This window comes from Mustela putorius, unplaced genomic scaffold (genome assembly GCF_011764305.1).
Source record: "Mustela putorius furo isolate JIRA1106 unplaced genomic scaffold, ASM1176430v1.1 tig00000640_pilon_pilon_pilon, whole genome shotgun sequence".
NCBI classification, from domain to species: Eukaryota; Metazoa; Chordata; class Mammalia; order Carnivora; family Mustelidae; genus Mustela; species Mustela putorius.
Window position 1 is genome coordinate 8,240,214 of NW_025421432.1, and position 27,094 is coordinate 8,267,307.

The window sequence follows — 27,094 nt, forward strand, 5'->3', positions numbered from 1 at the left end:
GACGGTTAACCAACTGAGCCACACAAGTGCCCCGAGTATACATTTTTTATGTGTAGTTTTGACTTCTGAAAGCATACTAATGCTCTACATATTCAAAATTTTAAAATTGAAACAAAAAGCGTTGGGGAGGAGATAAAACTGGAAACGTAAGTGAAGGAGCACCCACTGTCGTTTAAAGGAGTAAAATGGCCACACTGACAGGGGTGGGGGAGAACCTAATACAAGTAACTTTTAGACACCGTTTTATTTTTACTATACAGCCTTAGAGTCTGGGTGCAGGGGAAGGGAGTATCAACAAACCTTAAACTTCTCTTAGTACTTGTGTTTATCACAGCAGTATGAAGACAGAAGTTCTCAAATTATATCATGTGCACCACGGGAGAGTTCTCCCTGTGGAAAGAGAGACCAAAAAATGGAATGGGGGTAAGGCAAAGAAGAACGACGTAGTATGGCCTGGAAGGGAGCGATCAGGACGAATTCACAATTTCATATATATATATTCATATATATGAAACATGTGCACACACACACCAATAACATGTATGAGCTTATACACTTCTTACAAGAATCTTGAAGCATGAGGGAAACACTGATCATTCATATAAGACTTGTTATCCAGTAAAAATCAGCAATGCCAAGAGGAGAGCACTTTTTAAAAGAAATGTTGGTTATTTTGTAGCACTTGACAAAAGAACTCCTGTTCACTCTCTAAAGCTTAATCTTCTGTTGGTCCATTTGAAATTGGATAGGAGAAGGTAACTTGGTGCCTCTCCCTCTCTTTCCCTCTTGCCTGCTACCCTATAATAATGTAGTAGGCACTTCCAGATCGCAGGCTAGTAGTACTAGCAACTGAGCTTTCATTTCAGAATTCTGTTGATCAACTGTTTATAATCCCATTTCTGTGGGAAAATTTGTTTCAAGTTCCATACCAACAAAAATGAACTTTTGAAGCATAGCTTAATTTTATGTACTGCCTAGACTTTAACACAAAAGTCTGTTTCAACACAGTGAACACTAAATTCCAAGCTTCAGGTACCACTCAACCCAATTTAGATTTTTCATTCTAGTGTCTGCCCTCTTCTCTTGGGATCGTCTTCCAAATTCGTAGACACAATTTAGTAGGTAGGGAAGGCCACATAAAGAGGGTGACATTTCAACAAAGATTTGAAGGAGATGATAAATATTCCAGGAACTGAATTCCTTACGTAGTCTGAAGTCCGTTTTCCTGCCATAAGAGACAACAGAAGTACTTGCTTTCAACCTCCAATCAAACACCATCTCTTTAATTCACTGAATTGAGAGTAAACAGAATAGCAGATAAGCAAAACCAACAGTTTCTTCATCATTCTCACTGGTCTTCCATTTCCCACTGCAGCCGCATCTCATCATTCCCATCCCCAAGGTGGCTCCTTCTATCTCAGGGGCATTCTTTAACAATTCCTCTCAATCCAAACGGAGGATAAGACATCACAAATTCTCAAACTATGGTCCCCAGACCAGCATCATCAGCATCCCTAAGAGCCTGTAGACATGCAAATTCTCAGACCACTCCAGACCTATTAAATCAGAAATCCTGGTGGGGGGAGGAAGAGCAATGTATTTGAACAAGCTTTCCAGGTGATTCTGACACATGCTAAGTCTGACAACCATTCCTCTTCAACAAAGTAACACGTTACTGTCAATTTATTTGTGTGTTCCCTGTTATGGATGGAATTGTGCCTCCTCCAAATTCATTACGTTGAATCACTAACCCCCAGTGTGACAGTCTTTGGAGATAGGGCTTTTAAAGAGGTAATTAAGATTAAATGAGGTCACAAAGGTGGGAACCTATTCCAACAGGACTGGTGTCCTTATCAGAGGAACAGACACCAGGGATGTGAGCACAGAGAAAAACCCACAAGAGGAAACAGCAAGTCAACTATCTACAAACTAAGAAAAGAGGCCTCAGGAGAAAACCAAACCTGCCAACACCTTGATTTTGGTCTTCCAGCATCCAGAATTTTGATGGGTTAAAAAAATATCCTTTTTTTTTTTTTTAAGTCATCGGCATTTTGTTATAGCAGCCCTACAAGACTAATATATTCCCTTTTACTTCAAGCAATATTTAATTTTAATGCTTTTTCTCTCCAAGTATGAACTGAAAACACCGGACACTATTAAAAGAAAATTCTCTGAAATTCCCTTAAGCATCTGTAAAACTCCTTTTTCAACTCAATCTTTCTTTCACCCTTTTTAGATAAGAAGGACTATTTTATACCTTAACTCCCGTGAGAAGATAAACCAGAAGCCTATACCAGCTTAAGCTGTTAGAAGTCTATTTCTGAGTACAAAATGGTCCTATTTCCAATATCTACAATCCATCCCAGGTTGACTTTGGTCTCCTCTTTACCAGAGCCCTTTCTCTTGTCCCCTATCCTCCTGCTGAATGCTAGATAACAAATACGCTTTTGAGCACATTCACTTTCAGTTTGTAGTTACGGTATAAAAATCACAACTGTAGTTCCTCTTTTATCCAATGTAATGGAGCACATAATTAAACCTTCCAAATAATCTCCTAAAAGGAAATTTTAGCAAAAACAGTGCTTCACTGAATACAGTCTTTATTAATTACTACCAACATGTAATAAAGGAACACAAGCTAACCAATCACACTCATAAACAACTGAACCAGCCCAAGAACACTCTCCAGGTACAGACCATTTCCAGGAGCTTTACTTCGTCTACACTGGTGCATAGTATGTAAATGCTCAATCCCAACATGAAGCACTACATGACTGGGAAGGGTTTCATGTTTCCCGTGTGTGATGTGTGTGAGCATGTAGATCCATGTAGCAAATTTACATCAGCTAACTGGACAGCCAGTGCCACTACAGTGGCCACCCATATACTAAGAGAAAACAACTGGACACCCAAATAAAAACATAAACGTGTCTCTACCATATACCCATAATTACTTTAACATTATATCCTCTGGGGTCATTTATGTTTTAGCCTCTTTGAACATATTAGGCAATGAGGTCAAGAAAGTGGCCTATCTGATCACCTAGTCCCTTCCTCACCTACGTAATACTAATATCATGATTTTCCTATAAAGATACTGCCACACAGAATGCCTTTCTAAAATGGTATAAAACTCTCATGAATTAGAACTTAATCTCAATATTTATTTAATGAGAAAATTTCTGCTCCAATTTAAAGAAGCAGTCAAGTTTCTAAATGAGACCCCCTTTAAAAATACATTCCAAATATCTTTGGAAAAGCATAAATTTAGCTCATTCTTCCTCTTAATGTACATGATCCAATAAAGAACTGATGATAAAAATTATATAACTGGGGTACCTGAATAAAAGAAATGTTACATTTTATTCCATATACTCTATTTGCCAAGAGAGAAAAATATTAATATTTGAGGTATAAATTCAACAGACTGAAATAAATGGTACCCAGCAATTTCATTTGCTAGGTATTACAAGTTGTGATAATACTTGCTTTTACAATATTGAAACAAAAACAAAATGCTCCACCTACCTGGAAACCACTGAAAGATGTCAAAATAAGGAGGCAAAACTCACACAGTGTATGCAAGATCATTCTATCAAGTTAGTCACATGAAGAATACTAAGTCAGATGTGTTTAAAAAAAAGGTCTAACAACCTGTAAGAACACTGTTGTTCCAAATAAGGAGAAGAAAACAAGGACCATACTGTGACCGACTAAGAAGCTCTGATAGTAAGCCCCCAAAGGCACCCACCTTCTTACAGATATCATCAGGTCAAAATCTTTAGCAAGCATCTAACCCAAGGAGAAGAAGAGCCTCAGAGAAGGTCATTTTTATCTGTTTATTGTACCAGAGGATGAACTTCTAGCACTTTCTTTCATTTGACCACTGATGTTTCACTTCACGTTACTCTTCATCACTGAGGATAACTGAGTGACCTATAACGGAACAGCTAAAGCCTATCAAATCTTTTAGATTATAAAATATCTGAAGACAGACCCAAGTTTTTGCACAACTATTACAAACTGCGGAACAGGGACGTGACCTACAAAGATCAGAAGTCAGAGGTCAAGATCTGGGCTACTCAAGTTCATGAAAGCGTTTAATCCTAAATCTTGCTCATTTAGCATCACTACTTACAATAAATAAGATTGAAAGACAATAAACTTCCATTTATATAGGACAGGGGCTACTTACTTTAACCAAAATGGACTCCAATACCCCGTGTGCTACCTGAAACTACGCTTGACACAACATAATTCTAATCCCTACCTATTAACTCTGCTATCTTTGTACTTAAATACATCTATCTTACCTAGCTTTTCATAAACCAGTTAAGGAGATAACTTCTTTTGAACCTCATCTTCATCTCCTACCCTTCCTCCTTAGTGTACACTGTGTTATGTACACAGAAGTTAAGCAACTGTTTTCTAAATACTAAATGCCATTGTAGATATAAACACAGAAGCTGTGATACTCTACACTGCATTTTGTACTGATCCAATGACACACCCAGAATTCACTTTTTGCATTCAATTCATATTGACCTTCTATAATGTAAGCATGAAACGGATAGGAATTCCAGTTATGAACTCTTCTGAGTATTTGGATTCTTTTCTCATAAGCATTTACTGAACATCTAATAAATCCAGACTCTGCCCTTTATGCTGCTTACTATTCAGTATGCCCATAAAATAACTAATATATGAAAATATGAATCAGAATATATATAGCCTAAAAGTATTTATTTTTTTACCAAGATCTGTTGACCTTATCTCATCCTAATAAGGCTGCCAATACTAAAAACATTTATTTCAAGCACTTTTATTCTAAATTTTCCTTTAGAGCCTAGGTCACTCTTAAAAGAAAATATCCTCAATGGCAGCAAAGCTTTATTTTTTTGAAGATCATCAAGAATAACTTTGTAAATAAGTTTCATTAATAAGCTGGATGGCTCACGCACTATTTGTTCTAGGGACACTGGTTGAAAATTTGTATTACAGCAACTCGTGTATTGAGACAAGTGTCCGTGAAGGGTATTTTTTAACATGGAATTTCCAGTATCAATTCAGAATGTCAACATCCTAAGCCCAAATGAGTTTTTCAAACTCGTGACACAAATTCAACAGAACTAGGTTTCAAAAAATTACTAAACATTTTTTTTTTAACCACTCATTATTTATCACTTATTAGTTTTGATTTGACATCAGTGCTTTCTTGGATCTTGAGTGTTAATGCTTTTCTACTATAGACCTTAACTTTCTTCCCTAGATAGCATCAAATATACCACATTCCATCAACAATCCTCTTTCCTCCCACTACCGCTGGTAGCATAAAACCTCCTGCTTAAGGTCAGGATGATACCAAGTCTTCATTGTTTGTCACTCTAAATCCACAGCACCACCTTCCCACAACCTAAGCAAACTAAGATTTAAATTTGGCTTCTTGCAGTCAATATTCAGAGTAAGAATAAACCGAATGCCTACCCTCTTACACATTTTTCATCAAACCTTAGGTGAACAGATAAGCACTTCAAGATTCATCTAAAAACATTTTAATTAAAAAATAAAAAAGTACCTCTTGACGTCACTTTAAACTTCTGTTAACAAGTCAAAGGCCCAACAGTGTGTTACAGCAGAAAGTGAGGGGACTAGGGAGTTGGAGTTGGGCCCACATACCTTTTCTTGGCCATCAGCATTTGGGCAGGTAAACTGACTCACGTCTCTTCCTACAGGGAAAAGGAGTCTTCAGCTTATTTGGAGGGCTGAAGACTCCTTTTCCCTGTATACAAAATAAATGACACCAACTGCTACATGCAACACACTTCTGACACAATCTATCCTCTTAACTATAAAAGAAAATCAGATGCTTTCTTTTTCCTTTTTTAAAGATTTATTTATTTGAGAGAGAGAAAGCAAGAGACAGAGCACAAGCAGAGGGCAGAGGGACAATCTGAATCCCTGCTGAGCAGAGAGCCACATGCGGAGCTCCACCCCCTGGACCCTGGGATCAGGACCGGCTCCTAAGGCAAAAGCTTAACCAACTGAGCTAGCTACTCAGGTGTCCTGAGATGCTTTATTTTCATGACCTCAAATAAAGCCAGTAAGCCAAGTCCATTTTCTTTAACTAATGCAGTGGTGTGAAGTCTGTGACTGTTAACTCAGTGCTTGCACTCTTTATGTCAAAAGCCCTTAATTACGCAGCAGAATCAGGTTATGAGATATTTGCCCTAAGCTGAAACTTAGCCTTATAAAGAAATAACTTTAAATATTTTACATAAAAAGCTTCCAACAACATACCACAAAATTCTCTTGGACAACTTTAAAAAGTCAAGCATAATTAAACTGGCAAGTAATCACTGAAGAGTACCGCTCTTTTTAAGACCTACAATGTACCAGGTGCTGAGTGCTGGGGATGAAATAACCTAGACCTCATTCCCTTGAAGAACTCGATATATGGATTTGCAAAGAGATACAAGTAATAAATAATACTTTAGAAAGGCCATATTTACCTGCTCAAATATATTTCAGGTATCATTCTTTCTACTTCCAAGAATTTTAACTCCACCCTTTTTTCCATGTTGAGTTGATGGGAATTTGAGTCCCTAATTTTTGCTTTTTTAAAAGATCTTTCAAAAATCTGTAATTAAAAAGTAACACTGCAAAAGCTGGTTTATACACAGACTGCTTGTCACATACCAGGCAGAGCAATTAAAAGGAACAGAATTTGCCACCTCTCAGAAAAATCACACAATTATCAAAGAAAAGGGTAGTGTTTCTTTTTTAATGCATTAGCACTCCAACTTACTATTACATGAAGGACAAAAAAAAAAACCCTAAAAACATAAAGACTATTAAAAAAGGCCTTGAGTTTAATCAATAAGAAATGCAAACAAAACCTACATACTTCACAAAATTTCAGTTACAAGTCAGTTGCAAAGATGTTAAGGAGGCTAAGATCTTAGACCACAGGTTATAAAAAGCAACATGTGACCATGTTGTTATTTATTTACTTTTATTTTTTTAGAGAGAGAGAATCTTAAGCAGACGCCATGCCTATTGAGGAGTCTAAAAGGCTTCATCTCACCATCCCGAGGTCATGACCTGAGCCAAAACCAAGAGACGGATGCTTAACCGATTGAGCCACCCAGGTACCCCACCACGTTGTTATCCTCAAGCAATGGCTAAAATGACTGACATGACTTATAAGTCAGAAAAGGCTTAGACTCAAATTTTTTTATATTGAATAAAGTGAATAGTCCTATAATATGCTTCCATCAGTAAGTGAAAGTGTTTCTGTCTATTTTTCATTTTGCTCCCCCACAACTGTTATTGAATCGATTTATTTCCTATCCCATGTTTCAGATTCAAGGAAACATTTACTTAATACAAAGTAATGGCCCACAGACATGGAAATGACCTTGCCTAGGGAAGCTGGGGAAATGGTTCATCAAAGAACTGAAAGAAGAGCTGTATTTTGCAATGTGAGGAATTTAGGCAAGGGGAGTGGGATGTACAAAGTATGTCACAGAATAATGTGCACGCTGGCCATGTCTGTACACAGTAAGAACTGCTGGTATGATGAAGGTAATCACTGACAGCAGAGATGGGGCAGCACAAAGGGCCCAGTCTTACTGGACACACGTAAATTCAGTAGGTGCCAGGAAAGAAGCATCTAATTTTCTGGACAGGTTGGGAAGGCTTCACAAAGGAGTTTCATGAGAAGTCCTAAAAGATGACTAGTCTAGATGGGAAGACCAGCACAGAGCTTTTTGTTTTTGAACCAAATTTTCCATGACTAGTTTTTCCTAAGTTTTGTGAATTCTTCTCTTTCATTTAAAAAATCTCCTTTTCCACTGTCAAACGTCAATTTTCAATTCTTTCCTGGGATACTTACACCTGCCTCTGAACAACCTGTCCAGTTTCTCCAATTTTGCTCTCATCTGTAGTATGCTGGGAAACCAGTTGTCAAAACGGTACAGGAATATATGTAAAATGCTAGGGAACACACTTAGCAAACACCTACACGCAGGTGAGGCACTGGGAGTTTTGATGCAGGGACTTCTGGCTTCTTAGAGGATGCCTCAGCCAATTTCCCGGTTCTCCACTTGTTTTACATGGTTCAGGAAGCCAGATAAATAATAGCCTTCAGGCTAGGAGGGAAATGACTCCACACCTCTCGCCATTCTTCTAGTCTCCTTCCTCTTTCATTCCTTCCCCTCTCGGAGGCATTCTGGACAGCAATTAGCCCAGTGATTTGCATTCCACAACAAGACTGCCATTACTCGCTGACCTCAACATTATAGAATGCCATGATAAAGTTATTTTGGTACATTTTTATCCTTTTACACACATAACTTTTCCAAGCAATTAAGAGGTTGTATTTAAGAGAAAAAAAGAACACCGACTCTTAACATTCAAATACATATAGTTAGATACATAGCTACCAAATGTTAAGAAGTTACAATCAACTGTCCTATTCTTCCTCCTTTGCAGACTTCTGTAGCTTGTCATTCTAAAGTTCTCAACACCACCATAATCTAGCATCTTTTAATGATGACCTCAAAATTCTTTCTGTACACATACAAATTTCAGCTGAACTATCATTGCTCTATACCCCCCCAAACCACTCAAAATTTCTTCCTTTTCAACTCCTTGGGGCATCCACCTTATGGGGCTACCTAGTGTTGAAAATACATTGGTGAGACAGGGCCAAAAAAAAATCTCAAAAAAAAGTTTCCCTCTTTGCAGGACTTAGACCTTCACCAATATAGCCTCCCTTGGCGAAACATTTCATTTGAATCTACAGATATCCCTCAAGAATGGAAACAGTGAGGGCAAGTCCAAGATTATGACACAATTCAGAACTGGTAGCCTGGCTGTATGTGGAATTACAAGCAGAGCTCAGCACAACTCAAAAAAACCTCCAAAAGCAATAGTGACACAAGGACAGAGATCAGTAGCAAGAGTTCTAAAAATAGCCCACAATGGCAACAAAACTATTAAGGTTTGAAAATGTGACAGCAGACTCCAAAATGCCTTTCTTCTCTGTGTAAGAATAACTGGAAACAATATATCCTCATTCGTTATAGGAAGAGATCAAAGATCAGGAAGCAGACATGTGCACACACTTACAGGGGTTCCTTGGAAGCACACAGCACCTGATGAATCACTGCATAAAAAAAGAAACCAAGAAGAACACTGGACACTGACTGAGGCCGACTTAAAGCTCTGCATAACGGCGTGTCTTGGTAGGTCACAGCTGTTACTGTCTAGCACAGTGAACACATAGGTATTTTTTGAAAGAATATATTCATCCAAAATCTTAAATTTTCCAAAGTCTGAGGATGAAAAAAAAAAAAATCACAGATATAATGTCATAACTAGAGCCTGCTAGGTAGGACACCTTTCTAAATACTATGGAACCTCCACTGTCAGATCTGCACTTAAAACTTTAAGGTTAAATTTTTGTAGTTTTCTTCTCTATTAGAAAAAAGATACATTAATCTGTAAAGAAGCATTTTAGAAAAATGATGTATCATTGGCATTTTGTGAAAAAAAAAGTAATATCTATCTCTATGGGCTTCTTGGAATTCTATTCCACTTAGCAAAATCTATCCTACTCTTTAGAAGCAGGAATGGTGGAACTGTTTCAGAAAGAATTAAATTTATATAGTACAGTTAAAAAAAAGTATTTCTCATCTTCAATAGGGTCATTCCACTGACATATTTAACTGAACTTCAAAGGAATAATGTCTTGTGATAAATTCTCACCACAAGCGTATCACAGTTTCTAAGAAGAAACAAAGCAAGCATTTTACTGGAGCCCAACGTCAGTGGATTCATGCTCAAGACTAGACACAAGATGCTCATTCGAGAGTCATTACCACCCTCATAGGTACAAGGCGCTGGCCAGCAGGAAGCAACAGAAGATTAACAGTTCTGGCTCTCAAAGTGAACATCACAGAGAGGTGCCCAAAAAAGTAAGTAACAAAATATGAAATTTTAAAAGTGCTCTGAGAATTTCAAAAAGTAAAGCAGAGACCTACGAGTGAATGACATAAATTGTACAAATAGCAAGAAAAGACAAAAAAATCCCAAATACCTAACCAGCCTCACAGGGTAGATGAAAAATTTAAATGAAGAGATAACTACCAAAATCCTTTAAACCCAATAATTACAAAGGATATAATCATGGATAAAGATAAGGGTGTTTACTGGAGAATTATTTAACATAAGAGAAAAATCTCAAAACCCAAACATCTAGTAACAAGGAAATTAGACAACAGAATGGAGTATCATAGTCATTAAAATGTATGAATGAAAAAAATGACGAGAAAAATGATAGTTTTCTTAAAAGCACACAATTATACTTACATTATCTTAAGCATATTAATAGGTATACAAATTTTTAAAGGATCAAAAATAAACAGAAGTAGGATTATGAGTGATTTTATTTCATTTTACATTAGTCTACATTCCCCCAGACATTATACCTCAGTGTTGTTACATCTTAAATTGGTAAAAGTTATGTAAGTTGCTGTATTTTAGGATTTCCCTTTAAAACCATTAATAATCCTTTCCATTTTCAGTAGTGAATACCTTGCCCCCAAATCCCATAGAACCCATGGTTTAAATAGGTTAATTTGTATAAACTGTGTAGAATAAAACCTGGCGGGTAGAAAGCAATTACACAGGTGTTCATTTTATTCAATAATGTTAAATTCCCTTTCTCTAAGTCAAAGTCATTACTGTGTTTTGGAGCTGATCTATTCTTCATGGCACGCGGCAAAAAAAAATTAGTTTTTTGGGTTTTTTTTTCTTTCTTTCTGAATTCTAGCCTCTTTCTTAAAAGAGATGATTGCTATCTCCCTTTGAGATTCTACTTCCTTCCCAAAAAGAGCAAGAGTAAGAAATTCCGTCAAATACCAAGTTTCTCAAAGGGAAGATAGGAAATTAATGAAGCAGAATTTAAAAATATGGTTAATCCTTAAGACACACCTAAAAAAGTGTATTCCTTAACAGATTTATTAAAGAGTCTCTCACATATCAACATTTCACAGGACTGTACTCTCAACACTAAGAACATACATTTATCCAGACGAAGAAATGGAAAAATCACATCCCAGAACCCTATGATAGGGAGAGCCCTGTATGTAACCGTCTGGGGGGAAAATGTCTTTATAGGTTTTTATAAGCTGCTTGGGCTGTGTGTGGAGGAGTGGTGGTGGTATGGAAAATCCCGGGGAAAACTCAAGGGGGAAAACTCAAGAAACCAAAGGTAGGGACAAACTGCTCTACGTAATAAAGGAATGGGGAATCTGACCTTGCAAAGTAGAGGAAGACTTGCCTGAGAAATGAAGCCCCCTGTTAAGTCCACATTGCTTAGTTATGTTTTTGTAAAAACTGATTCTTTTACCCGAAGTAATACTGAATTCTGCATCTAACGGTAAACAAGACACAAGAACTGACTTACAGGCATACCTGGGCCGTCCACACAAATAAACTTAGTCCATGGATGTATTTGTTTTAGTTCTGACAAACATATGTGTGCACACCATCCATTCAGAATACCATCCATTTAGAGTAAGATTTTCAAGACTTTTTTTTCTTTTTAATATTAGCATTTTTTTTAGTTCCCCTACTCCATTTTCCACTCAGAGGCAATGGGGAATAGGTGTCATTTCTTTTAGTACCCAAGCCCACCTCTACAAATAATACTACAGTGCTCCTGCTTGCTTTTTCGCTTTTAGGTGTTATCAATGGCTATCATCACCATTCTTCCTCCCACTCCCAACACAAACAGTAATGTTTCCTAAAGAACTTTTATCTAGAATATACAAAGAAACTACAACTCAAATAGAAAGGCAAACAACCTAAAAGTGGACAAAAGATCTGAAGGGACACTATACATTATTGGAACCCAAAATGTCCATCAACAGGTCAATGGACAAACATACTGTGGTATATCCACAGAGGCAAAACATTGTATCAACAATAACAAAACTGAACTATTACTATATACAGCATGGGTGAATTCCAAATAACTATGCTGAATGAGAGCCAGCCCCAAAAGAGCACACACTGCATGATTCACATGAAAATTCTAGAAAGTTCAAATTAATCTATAATGAGAGAGAGCAGACCAGTGATTGCCTAGCAAAGTAAAGAGAAGAGGAGAAAGGAGGGAAGATTACAAAAAGGCATAAGAAAATTTTTAGGGGAATGGCTATGCTCATTAACCTGACCATGGTGATAGGTTCACCTCAATATAATGTAACAAATTTTTCACTTTAAGTATGTGCATTTTACTGTATGTAAATCACTCCTTAATAGGGCTATAACAATTTTTTTTTAAATTATGGAAGAAAAAAATAGGACAAATACACTACAGAGGAGTTCTGAACTCACATATAGGACTTTCTGACTAGGGAGTTCACTGCAGGGTGATCAAAATGGGACTTTTTTTTTTTTTCCAGGACAAACTCCTCACACAAACACAGAGCCAATGCCAGAATCTTTAAGTTTCCCCCAACCCCCAGAGCTGGTTAGGATCCTCAGAGAAGACACTTCAACTCTGGCCAGCAGCCTAAAAGCTAAGAGAAGGCAGGCAGCCGGGAATCTTAACAAAAATATGTAAACTCAACACGTTCTCAAATTTTAGTATGCTTTTGGTAGGGAGCAGACTTAAATGTCACTTATGTTCCATTTCTTTAACTGGAAGTCTTAGATAAATACATTTATTGAACTAGGTAATTTTTCATGAATGAAACACAGCATATCACAGATGAAACATCAAATTTTGATAAACAGGTTAAAAGACAAAATTAGAAGGCAAATCTGAAAGAATAAAGAATTAAATGGCTGAAAATTTGGGGCAGGGTGGGAAGAAAGATCTACAACAGCCATAAAAAATTTTTAAGTCGAAACTTTCAAAAAAATAAAAACAAAACTCCTTGACCTTGTATTTTGCACTTTTGGGGAAGGTAACAAAGAAACCCAGTTATTTACGCAAGGTCACCTGGCTTTTTACTGGTGAAAGTAAAATTCAAATTTAAATATGGAGAAATCTAAACAGAACATCACAGAGTAAAAACCCAAATCAGAAATTTTAGCTCCAATCACACATACCAAAAGACACATAGGCTCAAGGTGCCTGGGTGGCTCAGGTCATGATCCCAGGGTTCTGGGATCCAGCCCACATCAAGCCCTCAGCTCAGTGGGGAGTCTGCTTCTCCCTCTCCTTCTGCCCTCCCCCTCCCTCTACAGCTCTTGTGCTCTCTCTAAAATAAATGAATAAAATCTTAAAAAAAAAAAAAGACACACAGGCTCTAAGACACGTGGGTGTTTCTAGCAAAAGGAGTGAGGCAACAAGAGGTCCAGAGGCAAAAGTAGATGCGGTTGGTTCCAGCATCCAATTACATATAAAAATATAGCAGAGTTTGACCCCAAAGGCAGGAGAACTGACATTTTACCCTGAATCCACTCTGCAAGCAGGGAAGGGCTGTCTGCTTGCTGTTCGTTTTTCAGAGACCAGATATTCAGAGAGTTGGATGCTAGCGGATCTCCTTTTCCTAGACTTTGCCTCATCTCTTTCCCAAGTCACTGATTGACCCTCCTTGTATTCAGTCCTTTACCTGCATTGTTGCCCTCTTAACTCTACAGTTCTCCACAATGGTATCAGCTGTCGGGATTGTCTAAAGACCCGTGTTTGTGATTGGCTTTGTAAACAGAGTACTTCAAGCAGCACTCCCTTAATTTTAGGCTTCAGTAAGGAAGAATGATAGCAAAGAAACTGAAAGATTATTAGCAGGGCAGGATGGAGTATGTGCCAGTGTCATCCACCTGTGTCCCCGTAGGAAAAGAGCATACCCTAGCCCATTTCAACTTTTCCTGGTTTCACTGATTTCTGCCTTCACAGATTTCATTTTTTGCTCCTCGTTTGCTTAGAAATTTAAGTATGATTACTACTGCCAGCTTAAAGCAGGAGCAAGTCTTAAATTTCTTCTACAATAATCCCTTACCAACAATTAAGTCTACACAGTTTAAAAGGGTTGGAAGAACAGTCAACTGGAAAATGAACGAGCTTTAGAGAGCAACTTTTCTTAAGTGTTTTTTAATATAACAGCTTACATACTATCTATATCAATCAATTGCCTGAATGTCTGAAATTATGACTCATGTATTATAAGCATTTAACATAACTGATAAAGTCAAGTACAGGCTTTCCTTTCTTTCTTTCTTTCGTCCTTTTTTTTTTTTTTTTAAGATTTTATGTATTTATTTGAGAGGGAAAGAGTGAAAGAGCGCATGCAGGGGAGCAGTAGAGGGAGAAAGCAGCAGGCTCCCAGCTGAGCAGGAGCTCCATCCTAGGACCCTGGAATCATGACCTGCTCTAGGAAGGCAGATGCTTAACCATCTGAGCCACCCAGGCGCCCTGAGGCTTTCCTTTCTTGACCTAAGAAAGGCAGTTAGAAGAATAACCATATTATACTGTGCTTTAAACTTTAACAGAGACCGTATATCTACCCTTCCTACAATGATCCCACACCAGGTCACGAGCAAACATTCATTCTCAGTTCATAGAAAAGGACTCTCTCAGAAAAATCAGAACCCTCGGCGAAAACACATTTAAGAACTTGGTCCTTACGGTATTTCTATCAATAAAGAGCAAAACAAGAATATCATAGTTTAAATTTTAAACCATAATATATGCTTCAAACTATGGTGTTTCACATCATGCAACAGGCTAACAGACTACAGATCCAACAAATACTTCGTTAAGAACCTCCATTCCAATGAAAGAAAAGATGTCAAAGAACTAACAGAAAAACGAAACTGGTCATCTTAAGATACAAATTTTACTTGTATAATGAATTTTAGCTAGTATAATGACTCATTACAATCAAAATAAAACCTAAGAGACAAATTAATTACTAAACTGAAATTAAGAAATCGAAGATTTCCTATACTACATTCTACTGTCCTTGCAACTTTCTATGGAAGATAGTTGTCTTCCAAAAGTAAAACAGGTTGTCCTATGAGTCCTCCTCAGTTAAAACTGCAAAGGTTAAAAAGACTTCAGAAACTCACCAAGAAAAATTCCTCAACATTATCTGCTTTACCTTAACAACCAAGCCACACAATACCCAAGTCCTTAACCAATAGGCCGAAAAACACTGACTGGACATTTGCTAGATAAAGTTCTATGTATCCCGGACAGCCCATGTTCTTATCTCAACTCCTCTATATTATCTCCAAATGAAATTAATGACTACGACAAAAACGATTTATAATAAATGGAAGTGTATGACCCAGACTACACAGAAAAATTCAGACAAAAAAGTGAATGAGTGATGATGGAGAAAGGGAGACTAATGCTGAGTTTTGAAGGATGCGCACACTTAGATAAACAAGATCAAGGGTCCCATCAGGTGAAAGGAAAAACATAATGAAGTCACAACAAAAGGAATGAGCAGAGTGGACACACATGGCCAGATTCCATGACTGTCCCCCAGTGGGCAGCAGTCAGCACTAAGTTACTAGCACTGCTCTTAACTCCAAGAAAGGTGATTAACAGTTTGACCTATGTGAATAGCACCCCCTGGAGGTGTGCAAAGTGCTAATCCCATTAAGTAATACAGAAAAGTGGTGATCCTATTAGGTAATATAGAAAAGTAACAGGTGGGATAATCCAGGAAAGGGGATTCTGTGAAACGGAACAAAGCATTAAACACATTTACACAGATGCCATCCATATTAACATATCAAAGGATAGGAGAAGAACCAAATGGGAAAACTGCAGAAACCAGCAATCTTGGATTTTAGTTTTGCCCCTCTTCCCTTAAAGAACCCCCCCCCATTAATATTTCTTGAAGCCAGTGTTCTGAAAAACACTTTGGAAAATACTGAGCGATTTTATAAAAGGCCTTCAGAGCTAAGGTGCATGTTGATAAAGAGAAAAATGAAGAACCGTTAGAAGTTTTAGTGAAGAAAGGACAGCAGGAAAGCTATTTAAAAACAACAAAAAAAAGTTCTGGCACAAATATGAAAGATAGATTAAAGCAGCAGATCTGAGCGTTCTGAGAGTAAAAGACTGTTTAATTTCCTTCTGGGAGCAAATTCACTGAGTTAGTACAGTGAACAATAAATTCATACTGTAAATAATCGAGTTATTTAAAAAGCATCTTTTAAACAATCAAATCCTTTTTCAGATCTATTTTTCAGAAAGTACAACTTTTCCTTCTACAGTTACCAGGTCTTTACAGTAGTCATAACAGCTTACAGTTAGGCAGTATAATCTCAGATTTCACAATGTAAGCAAGCACTGGTTCATTCAAAACTATCTTTATTCTTTCCCCCAGAGGCCCAGCTGACAATAATATTAATACAAAGCAGCTATTCCAGAGGTTGGGATACCATACTGTTGGAAGTTATTGCACTTAGAAGTACCAAGTAATATTTTCACCAAAGAGTTAACTAAAAACACAGCATACTGTTTAAAACAGTTAACACTATCCTAGGAAAAATTTAATAAAAAAATGTTTCAAAAGAACACGGTGAAAAGTTTACCCATAGTGTATCTGGATTTCTCTGCCAGAAATCTTTATTAGTTTCGATTTCCATAGTCATTTGTAAATTATAACCCATGATGCCTAAATATATCTTAAAGCACAGCCAACAAGCCAAAGCTTTTGGAACAAACAACAAAAAAAATGTTCAACAGTCTTTAAATGGATTTACTTTGAAATTAATTTCATCATAAAATATATTTTAAATACAATAAAGGCTATTTACTACTGTGTTACAATGAAGCAGAAACAACTATTTTAGGACTTAAATAATCCACATGTGGCATATAGTATTAGATAAAACAGCTTAAAGTCAAACCAGTTTATATCAACTGGACCTCAGAGTAGATTGTTATATAAATTGTTATTTAGCATCTAAAATTTTTTAACAAATAGTAAAAGAGCAGTAACTTCTGTTTTAATGCTCAGAAGGATAAATTATCAATTAGTTTTATATCATTAATATTACTGAAAAATCATTAGACACTAACCTGCTCCTTTTGAAGAACAGCTGCCTATTAACTGAAATTGATAAGGACCACCACTTATCCACCAATTAATGGCTTTTTAGTCTGAAGGAACATCTAAAGTTTTTCCTTCTAACAAAATGTAAGAGCCAGACTAAAGCACAAATATTCAGTTCTCCACTGACATAGGATTCATTATTTTTACCAAAATAAGTCCCTATGTTCAAGTCACTTGGAAATGGCAGACATGGGGGCATGAAAACAAAAAGAGAAGAACATTCTTTAAGAGTTCACAAAGATTAATAAGTAACTTAACAAATAACCACAGACAGATCTTTTACAGGAAGACAGTGAACACAGATAACAAAAGTATTTTCAATTTACCAGGTTTACAATCGTCACAAAAACCACCAATCTCTAATCAAGCATGGGTACAAGAGTCAAAACTATTTGAAAGCACTAACTCTGTACACAAAGTGAAATCTTTACATCTCTACCACATCATATAATTTTAACCTGGTCATAAATTGAAGATGTTTCTCCAAATGCAGCCTGCTGGGCCCCACCCCCAATCTGCTGAATCAGGACTGCAGGGGCAATGCCAGAGGTCAGCCCTGTCAGTCACTCCCCTAGGTGATCCTCAGGCCCATGGATGCTGGAGAACCACTACCTTCCTGGTGAGATTTATAGAAAGCTTTTGAATTTCAGGAACTAAAAATCTCCTCCTTTGGGAACTTTGTAAACTAAATGTCATTACAAATTAACATTTCAAAAAGATTTATGGAATACATATGTTTGGCAGAAAAACAAGTGCATTAAAAAAATTATAGCCGAAATTGAAAGAAGAAACTTTTAGTACAGGCCACTTTATTTTTGACACAAGATTTAAGACATCCCTAATCATTTCAAAGACCAAGAGGTCTTTGCAAACAAAATTCCTTACTTAAGATGATCCAATTCACAATATTAAAAATATAAGGTTTCATACGCATTCAAATTCATTTTACTCATCTGTTAATAAGTAAATCAGGGTATGAACTATTTCCATTATGCCAAATATAAGCAATAGATTATATTTACACAGTATAAACAAACCTGTCTGTATCTGAGTATTAAATTTACTCTGGTCAGAAACCCATTTTTCATAAACCTATGTAACTTTCACAAATGCACATAAAAACATGTACAATGGAAAGAGCAATAGAATAAAAGCAAGAAGCCACCTAGAGTCCAGTTCTGGCTAATCTAAGTGCTAGCTATGTGACCTTAGGGCCTAGACAAATCCTTTTTACTAACCTGGGGTGGACCCAGTGGGGGTGGGGGGGAGTACAACTATCTTTTTACTCATCTCACAGGTCTACTGTTGTGAGACTCAAAGAGGCAGTATGTTACATATTCTGAAATATCGCAAAGAGCTTTATAAAACAAAAGCATTATTACTAAACAAGCAAAATTTGAGAGACACTGTCTTTAGGAGCCTGCTGTAAAACAGACTATTACAGAAACAACGAAGAACATAAAAATTATCTTTCAGATTCAACTACATATTAGGCATTATTGTGTATTCCGTAAATTACAAATAAATTACACATGAATTCATTTCAGTTACCTGACCAATGTCCCCATTTATAACAGACATATTTCATGCATAAAGACAAATGAAATTAGATGGGCCACCACCAATTGATAACTGTCAAAACTAGTCAATAAGTATACTATTCTCTCAATTTCCAAAATAAAAATTTTTAACAAAGCAACAGTGCGTGTGTATGTTTATGTAAAACAACTGTAAAAGCTAAAAAATAATCTTTTGAAGTTTATCTTTAAAAAAATTTTTCCCATAACCACTGAATCATTTACCTTCAATGTTAACCACAGATTCTATATATTCTAAAATAAGCTACTCGTGGTGCCCTTTTATTTAATCACCTTACCTTCTACAAAATAATATTTCCTTCCAACTGGACAAGTAAGGTCTTAATCAAGGTGCAAAAATTTTAAAAAGTTTCTGCTTCCTGGTATTTTTACTCCTTTATTGTTTTGCTCATTCATTACAAAATTCAAGAATAAAAAAGTGAAAACAACCAATTTCAACTGCTTGTATATGTAACAAAGTACGAAAAAAGGGGGCAAACACTTTTGTTGTTGTTACTACATAATAAACAGATAGTTGTAATGGGCCATTCTTCTTAAAACCTGTTTAGCTATACACAACTCAGTTCCCATGATAAAAGACTGTTTCTTTCAAAATGAAGTTAAACATATCCGACAAAGGCATTTAGTAAAACTTAACCCACAAATCACAGTTTCTATCAAATCATGCAAAACTGTGTATAATTACTCTGCATACATCAACCTAACTGTTCAAATAATGTCCTTAACATGGGGCCATATTCCACAGACTGAAAAAGTATAAGCCACTCTTCATCTCAAGCAAATTTGTAATTCAATTTTAACTTAATACAACATCTATAACTTAATAGCTTATGCTTCATAGTGATCTATGAAGAAATCGTAAGTGTTCAATTAAAAGTTAAATGCAGATAGAAGGGCAATAATATCTTGTGGTCAGTAATGAAAATTGTATTTGGTAACTTGGACACATTCATTCCTTGAGAGCTAAAATTTTTGTGTCTTCATGCTACATCCGTAGTCACAATTATCAAAAAGTATCCTGTGCCTAAAGAGATAATGTACCTTAAATTTTTTATTTGGGAGAAAGGGGGACAGAAGGGAGCAAATGGGCAAGGAAGGAAATCTCACCAATTCAGCTGTCAGCTACAGCCTTTATTTTCTAAGCATTAAAGACTCCATTTATTTTTTGTATGAGACTGCATTTGAGAGGAGTCATATATAGAAACCACTTTTCCCAACATGGTCTTCAGTAACTCTGAATGTATGTACTCGCGCTGGAAGTCCTCAAATTTGTATCATTTAAAAACAAGCAATTATAAAACTCACAGGAAAGCCATAAAAGGCAGGCTGTTGGAAGATGAAAAACAAAAAAATTACTATAACCTTACTCAAGGTTAATAATTTTACAGATAGTTTGGATGTTTCCTGCAGAATCTGTTAATAGCACAAAAGCTCAAAAGAAACCGTAAAACCACATCACGCTGGTAGGTACCTGGATTTGGTGGTAATAGGTAGGTTTAAATATCTATTTACAATGCAGCTATTTCCTTATTTCTTTTCCTAAGTAGGTCCAGACTATCATTACTCCTATGATCATATAAGCACAAATCAAAACTAGTTTCTCAGCTCATCTCAGAATTCTACATTAAATCTCAAGCTTCAATTAAAAAACCAAAACTTCCCACATAACTGCAGGAATCCCCCACTAATGCAGAAAAACAGACAATTTTACCTTATGCGTCTAAATAGGGATGTCATAATGACAGCCGCTGCCATAAAAATCAAGAAGGCATACTCTGAATTTTCACCATTTTAATAAAAAAAAAAAAATCACGAAATTTTAAATTAAAGGTGGCGCTCTGTCCTTAACTCACCCGATTGTGACTCACTTTTGCAGACTATATGGTAGGAAATAACAGTTACTTTTCAAAGATCTTTGCAGTTACACCCAAACCAAAATCAGGACAGAGTTCCACCCTTAATTACAGCAATTTAACTGTCTCATCCAAAGCAAGGTAGAAACTAAAACGCCCCCCCTGAAATCATGGTTAAATAAGTCCATTTCACACACTAGTTTTTATAGAGATTCCTTGTAAGAAAAACGTTTCTATTTACTTCAAATTTGAACGCATCATGATGGAAAAGGAAAAAAAAGGGGGGGGGGCTGCCCAAACGAAACGCACAAGTACAAAAAGCAGATTCCCCTCCAATCCCTCTAATTCCCCCAATCCGCCTCTATCACACGCGAGGACAGGGATTCTGGGGAAGGCTGGAGGCAGGGCAGGCGGTGAAGGCCCTTTATTGACTTACGTGGGCCACCATCCAAAGGGTTACACACCCTCTGCTCGAGGACAGCCTCATACAAAGCAGATCCTTAAAGTACTTCTTATTATAAAATACACCCACGTTGAGCAAGAGCTTTATTTTAAAATAAGATTGTCCCCAGGTGGGGGAGGTTAAACACAACAAAGGCTTCCATGTTGTAAGACAGTCCAGACATATGCATATACCTATACACATACGAAAAAAACACCCATATAACTAATTCATCATGAACAGCAATCGATACCAACCAACGAGCCATTAGATTATTAATAAACCCAGAAAGTAGCATGCATAACAGCCAAAGGTGACTGCTGGCTGCGCTCTAACCCCAGGGAAGGGTAAAAATACGTGTGTGGAGTAGGGTCCAGCCCTCCCCAGATTCAGAGACACCCACCCCCCCACAGACGTCCCTCAGGACCCCCTGCCCCCTCCCCCGCGCTCGGCGCCCAGCTCCGCTGCACCGCGCAGGATGCGAGCACTCCCAGCGCGGCGAGTCCCGCAGAAAATTGGTGAATGAAATGCGCACGGAGTCCAACCAGCTAGTGACCGCGGCGCAGAACCAGGGGTCGCTAACTAGCTCACCACAAGATTCTCCAGCAGGATGGGATAAGGGAGCACACCCCCCGCCCCCGCAACTATAATGCGGTTCTTTCTACTGACCCTTTCCAAAGAGGGAGTGGAGGAGGCACGGGTTTTTTGTTTTGTTTTGTTTTTATTTTTCCCTTTTCAACTAAGTCCAAAAATCTGAATCGGAAGGAGCCGTGAACATCTTGGGGGGGGGGGGTCAGGCAGGAGACACCGGGAGAGAAGCGAGGCGGCTCTCGAACTCCCGCGGAATCACCGTCCAATGTGACAACGCATCAATCAACCAGCCCCAGCGAGGGGCCGACGAGGGGCCCCCGCCCTCAGCCAGCGAAGGGCCAGTAGGGCCGAAGTCGGGGATTAGAGGGTGACCCTCCCGGGGCGCGGGGAAAGAGTGCCGGGCACCGCTGCCCTCAAGGTCACCACACGCCGGGGCGGGGGCGGCCAGCAGCAGGATGGGCTATGGCGCGGCCGAGGCGGCTGGAAGAAGCCGAAGAGCAGCGGGTGTAGACACGAAGCCCCACGGAGCCCCGTCCCTCGGGCTCTGGGCGGGGACTCCTGGCCGGACCGGGCGCTGAGGCGCACGCCGAGGAACCCGCTCACCTTTCTCGCAGGGCGGGCGCGGCAGGAGACAACCTGCGAGGGGCGCCCCGAACGCCCGCGCCAACTTCTCGCGACTGCGCCGCAGTCCGCTGAGCGCCCAGCGGTCAGGACCCCCGCCGCGACACCCAGACCTCAGCGTTCCGCCCGGCCTCCCCCACAGGTGACCTGACCCGCCACCACCGCCGCGGGCGGGCGGCAGCCGCCACTCACCTCGCCCGGCAGCAGGAACCATTTTCCGAGGGGGGGAAGGTAGGGGAGGCTGCGGGAGGGTCGGGGGGTGGGAGGGAGCGGTGGGGGGCAGCGGGAAGCACGGAGAATGGGGGCTCGGTCCTCTGCTCGTCCGCAGCCGACTCGCGGGGCTCGGGGCGCCACGCGGAGGTGCGGCTACACCTCGAGGATGAGGCGACCGCGGAGCCCAGAGGCTCGGCGTCCACCAGCCGGGGCTCCCTACTCACGCTGCACTGCGAGGAGGCGGCGGCGGAGGAGGCGGCGCCCAGCCCGGCCCCCGCCCAGAGCCCGGCAGCCGCCGAGTGGCCGCCCGCGTCCCCGCAGGACCCGCCTCCTCGGCTCCGCAGAGCCGCACACAGGGCGCGCCGCGCTCAGCACGGGCAGCTCCGCCAGCCTCACGCCGCCGTCCGCAACAGCAGCGGCGGGCGGGGTGCAGCCCCTTTCGTGAGCACCGCAAAGCTTCTGGGCAGGGGGCCCGTTTGCACCGGGTGGCCAGCAAGATTGCCCGGGCAGGCAGGGGGAGGTGAACGCTCACCCGTTCCGGTCTGGCGCTCCCTTCTTTCCACACCCACACGCCTCCCGCTCCACGCTGGCGGCGCAGCTGCTCCCGCTGCCACTGCCGCCGCCGCCGCCGCCGAAGCTCGCGCCGCCGCTGCTGCCGCCTTGGCTGGGCGCGGTCACGTGACGCAGCCCGCGGGGAGCCTGGGGGCGGGCAAGCGCGCGCGCGCGCGGAGGAAGCGCGGCTGGGACAGGGACTAGGACCCGAGCGCCGGGGAGAGGGCGTTTAAGGGGAGGACCCGGCGAGCGCGTCCCCGGCTGGCGAGCGCGCGACCGGCGATTAGAACTTGCCGCCCGGTCGGGAAAGGGTGTCCGGAGTGAGGGGCGGGGGACTCGCGGCTCCCCGCGCCCCTCCCTCTCTTCCTTCCCCGAGAGCCTCGGTTCGCCGCTGCCCCCGCCCTCTCCCGCTCGCTCCTTTCCTCCTGCTGCTGCCTGCGATTGGCTGAGGATCTCTGACGTCCGTGTTTCCATGACGTATGGGGCGGGGGAGGGGTGGCGGGGGAGGAGGGGGTGGCTTGGGCGCGCGGGGCGGTGACTCCGTCACTCACAGCGGCTGTTTGGGCGCGGGTCCGCGAGGGGACCGCGAGTGTGGAGGCAGGACAGCAGTGACTGCCGCAGTCCCACGCGGGCACTCTTCACCTGAGGCCCCGCCGGAACCATCCTCAGGCCTGCGCCCCTCCAGAGCCTGGGAGCCGGGCCAGCGGGCGGGCGGGCGAGGGCGAGCGCCCCTGGCGAGGACAGGTTCAGGCTGACCCCGCGCCAGCGGACATTTGAGCGGCTCCTCGCCGCGTCTCTGCTCCACTGCGTACTGGACTCGCCGCCTGTCCCAGGTCGTGACGCACGCTCCGGACTACAGAAGTGCCTCAGCTTGCTCCCTTCTTGAGAAGGAGAGCCCCCCCACCCCGACGGGGGCGGGGCGCCCGTGTTCCCGTCCGTCGGGCCCGAGACACCGGGGATCCCCGCTGCAGCGCCCAAGGGGTTAACGCTGGCGTGCCTTCGGATCCGGGCTTAAAACCCCCATGTTTTCCTTTTGGGTTTGCTCTTTCTCCCTGTACCCTGCCGTTGGCTCTTTTAGTTCACTTTGTAGCATCTCGACACTGCACCCTTCTTTCGTGTGGGTGAGAAATGAAAAAACACGGGGTAGTGTGCGGGATTTAGAGGCTAAAAGGTAACCTCCTTTGCTCCAAACTAAGAGAGATTTTGCAAGTTAATAAAAAAGAAACTACCTGTAGAGACATCTACTTAGAAAATAAAATGGTTTTTCCTTCCTTCACAAACATGCACACATGGATGTAAAGATTCCTATCTTGCCTTCGACAGCGTGTCCCATCTTCCTTCAATCGCCTCTATTTGAATTAACCATCGACGCTCTTTCAGGAACCTTATTAGTGCAATTTTCATTATCACTTAATCAAAACAAAAAGATAAAATCTGAAGAGTCTCCTCCCTTAACTCCAGGACTGGAAAATTTAATACTTGTAACGTCTTAAAAGCATACAGGCGATGCAAAAGACTTTCTTACGTGTGTGTTCACTCTCTGGTAGCATTTATTTTGAAATATTATAAAGGCTTAGAAACAAATACATAAGTTGCATAAGCAAAAATCTCCAGGTTTACCCTGTTAAAGATAGGGTTTTTTTCCATCAACTTATGTATCTTGCCAATTTAGACATTATCTTTTGAGCTGTGCCCTCAACATGCAAAATTAGCACTTGGGCAAAATGACACAGTTCTTCCTTTCTTTAATCACTGTTAAAGAATTGGTTGGTGTGGTAGAATAGCCCTTCCTGACTCTATTTCAAGACTTCGTAACAGAAGAATAGATTAACTTTTCAAAACGGCTTAGAAAAATTTAAGAATCATTGGCTTTTGTCCAAATTTTCCTCCAAGGAAGTCGCAATCGAAAATTGAATTATGTATCCTACTTTAATCAAGAATTTGACAAAGTAATACATGAATCATCTGTACAGTACACTAGCAAAATGGATAATAGATTAAACTAGAATGTGTTCTTTTTGTGGGTTTGTTGCAATTCCAAATAATAAAATATATGCTTTTAAAGTGTTGTGGTCATGAAAAATTACTCAGCATCTTCATTTTAAGATGTGATTGCAATAGAGTTTTCATTTATGGAGATTATATACATATATATCCTAGAACATATTTATATGCATTTTAATGAAATGTGAGTCACACACACTGATATACTTTCACTGTCATAGTCAAGACGATTGTACTGTGTAATTTGGTTTTTATATTTTCATTCTTCAAATAGCAAAAGAGCCTGAAAACAATACAGAAATAACTGTACACATTACATAAGGAAATTCATTTTTATCTCTGAAAGGTTTATTACCGAGACCACCTTAGTGACATAATTCTCAATGTAAAAATCAAAAAGATATTGCTTAATTAGCACTTCCTAAAATGGAACTAATTGAATTCAAAGATGCTTCTATATAAGATATAGCCATATTCTCTAATCTTGGACCTCACTTGTCCCATGGATTTCAACTGAACTAAAGATATATCAGTGCATGATAACAATAAAATAATGCAATTTTTGTTGAAGACTTTTACAAAGTTCTTTTAATACACTTTGAATATCTGAATATCTTTTTTTTAGTTATAGTGCAAAATTTATAAAGGTATTTAAATCCTATGGCAAGTCACTATTTGGGATATTAACATTATTTGAAGATAGGCCATGTTTTCAAAATTGTATATTTTGCAAACTATTAAAGTATATTCCATTTAGTGGAGCAAATCTAAACTATTGATTATTTTCTGATATGTCAATTGACTCAACATGAATTAATTGTGTATAATTCATAGAGATGGTTTTCTAAAAATCTTTAATGTAATTATGTGTAAAAAGAAACATTAAGATCTTTATCCCCAAGAATTCTGTCACAAGCATCTAGCAGTAGGACAAAATAAAGATTTACCAACAGCAGCATGTATTTAAAAGCACATAATTTCCCCATTTTATACATATATGAATGTATTAGTTCTGAGCATTGCAAAATGCTAAAGAGAATTGGCACATATAAAGACGCAGGAAAGAAGAAATATTAAATGCTTCATAAAAAGTAGTTGTATTTCTCCAGTTTCCATTAACCTGGATCACCAGAGAGAGATGTTGAGAGAAACATTACTTAGCTGAAAACCACAGAGAACTGTTATCTATTAGTAACAAATTAATTACGTTTGCTGAGTTAAATGAAGTATGACTTCGGGTAAGCCTAAAATGAGCATTTTCAAGTCGCATAATGGAAAATTTTTATAGGTGAAAAATGCAAAATGGTTAGTTGTCATCATTTGACAGGAGTTATTCAACACCCTGTACTCTTCTAGTTATAAGGCATTTTTTTCTATCCCAAATATTATATAATCTAGGTCATAGAGTGTGGTCCTAAATTTAAGTTCCCAAAGATCAAAAAAGGGAAAGCTCATACTTGAATGTTAAGGAGGTTTTCCTAAAAGAGGATTTAAACTTGATTTGTGCCACAAAAGACATATAGGATTTAAATTAATGCAAAAGAAGATGGGCAGGAGAAATGTCCAGAAAAGTACCTGGCAATTAACAAGTTCACCACATCTTTTATATCCCTATATCCCTTTTATATCCCTTTCATTAGCCATGAAACGTATATTTACTACCTTTGATATTCTTTACCTCCATACGAGGAGCTCATTTATTTTTCCATTAATAGTGGTGAGTTATGGTGTATCACTGTGCCGTTGTGAGGTTTTGGTGAGATATTTATACAAAGCTCTTAACAGAATGCTTATGCATAGTCAGTGCCCAATAAATGTTGTCATTGGTACTCATAAGCATTCATTCTTTATCCCTTACTACTAAATAAAGGTACTGCAAATTAAACTGTACATTTTCACTTTACTTACGTCACTTTGATGAATAGGGGTTTATTATTCTCACATTAGAAGTCCAGAGGTAGGTGATGCTATGACGGATTCAGCTGCCCAACACAGCCATCAAGGATCCACGCTCACAAGTTTCTGCTCCACCATCCCTGGTATGGGCTTACCTCGCTATCGTTTTATGCTAACAGTAAGAAAATCAGCTGAATTTTTTCACATTCAGGGAGAATCTTATATTTTCCA

At 39.6% G+C, this 27,094-nt stretch overlaps 1 protein-coding gene across 7 annotated transcripts in view; it reads right to left on the bottom strand.

Annotated features, from left to right (window-relative positions):
- ATP2B1 (ATPase plasma membrane Ca2+ transporting 1) overlaps positions 1-23,076 on the bottom strand; it is a 123,857-nt gene extending 100,781 nt beyond the window's left edge. For 6 of the 7 annotated variants that reach the window (XR_006607537.1, XR_006607536.1, XM_045082979.1 and 3 more), the window contains exon 1: positions 22,391-22,522. The gene's annotated coding sequence lies outside the window, so the exon portion shown is untranslated. Of the gene's footprint in view, positions 1-22,390; positions 22,523-22,943 lie in introns of those variants that run through there. The other variant, XM_013054206.2, reaches the window with a different exon arrangement.
- Positions 23,077-27,094: the final 4,018 nt, after the last annotated feature.